We start from the raw sequence: 1,932 nt of genomic DNA on the forward strand, positions 1-1,932 counted from the left end.
TCTCGTCTCCCCCTCTCCCAGCCCCAGACTCCCTCACGTGGGCGGAGGGGCGGGGCGGGGGCGGGGCGGCGCCTCTGCAGCTGCGCTCTCCGCTCTGCAGACCCTGGCGGGGGCGGGGCGGAGGCTTCGGGACTGCGGCGGGGCTGCGGCGGAGGCTGCGGCGGAGGCTGCGGCGGGGCTGCGGCGGGGGCTGCGGCGGGGCTGCGGCAGAGCCCGCTGCTGCCATGGCGATCGCTGCAGTGTCGGCAGCCGCGCCCGGCCCAGGAGGCTCTGGGCAGCACCAGCATCCTCCAAGACGCCAGCCCCATCATGTTCCACACAGGGAAACTGAGGCCATTAAAGAAGGGGGCACTCGACTCCCTTCCCAGCATGAAGTAGCAAAGTTATGATTCCAACTCTGGGGCCGTGGGAGCCCGCATTCGACTGACTCCAAATTCACTATGACTTCACCTTTGTTTTTTCTCCCTTTAAGTTATATATTGCATTAAAGACCCCCCCCCCCCGGGGGTATTAAAAAAACAAACACATTGGACTCCACATAGGAGGACTGCTTGTTCCTGTTGTAGATGAAAACCGTCCATCCTGGGACCTGTTATTTCATGATGGAACCAAGATTAGGAAAGAAACTAGAAGCCTTAAGTAAAATTAGGCCTAAGAATTCTAATAAATGCACCTAGAACATTTTTTATAGATTGCTCTAGTGTCATTTGTATCATCTAGGGAAAATCTCCTCAGCCATCCACCCATTTTGAAAAAAGTAGAAAGGGAGAGAGGAAAAATCTTTTATAAAGAAAAAAAAGCTCTTTTCACCACTGTCTCAGAATGGTAGAAATTGGATTGTTTTTCAGACACATAATCTAATCAACTCTCAGAACTCCATGTCGAAATATTCCTCCAAGCCTGGTTGCAAAACTCTAATGATGGGGGAGGAAAACAGGGATAAATTCAAGGATAAAATGATTCCTTTGATCACCATTTCTTCACAAGCTCTATCCTTTACTGATCTGATTGCTACTTTCAAAGGAAAAATAGAGGAGGGGGGGACTTTGTTGCAGAAATATTGTTGTAAGATTTTAAGACTTTAATTAAATCTTACTGGAAGGCACATATATCTTGCTCTGTGCTTTTGTACTCCTTTCGCATGTGTTTCTGCAGAACCAAAAGAATGAACCATGAGTGTCCTAGCAGGGAAAAGGCCAACAAACAAAACATGTTTTGATTTATGATGGTCCCTCTTTTATCTAATAGCTAACAGTCAAGGGCAAAAAAAAAGCAGACTGTGAACAAAATGAAAAAGGCAACAAAATGCTATAGAGAACTCCAATTGGAAGTGGTTTTATTTTTTTCCTCCCAAGGGTATTCTGTGATAAACATCACAGGTGACATTTACTCTATGGCATGCCTGGTATAGTGCAATGGTAGGTTAAAGACAGCTTCTTTCACACAGGATTTCACACCTAAGAGGAAAGAGAGAAGGGACTGATAAATATGCTCTCAGCTGTTGTGCAAAAGAAGGGAATAGGATACTGTGAAGCTAAAGGGTCACTCAAACTACAAGGTTAGTATATTTTGATGAGACAATCTCAGAAGGCTTTGAGAGGAAAGAAGCAGAAAATTGGGAATATTAAACCTTTTCTCCTCCATTCTTTGAGTGACAGCTGCTTATTCAGTAAAGAATGAGGTTTTTATTCCTATCCATCTGCACTATAGGCACCATTCCAACAAAGACCAAGGACCATACTGGTTTCTCTGTCAATAGTATTAGCCTTGTTCCATATGCCAAATCATATTTATTGGAGAACTAGGAAAAAAACAGGAAGAGAAGCTGTGTATAGCTGAATTTGGGTGGGATTTATTGAGATAACAGGTGATTAATTTTTTTAAGTCATGATGGCTTATGAATTGTATAGATTCCCTCTTAATGATTAAAGA

This window comes from Macrotis lagotis, chromosome 2 (genome assembly GCF_037893015.1).
Source record: "Macrotis lagotis isolate mMagLag1 chromosome 2, bilby.v1.9.chrom.fasta, whole genome shotgun sequence".
Lineage (NCBI taxonomy): Eukaryota > Metazoa > Chordata > Mammalia > Peramelemorphia > Peramelidae > Macrotis > Macrotis lagotis.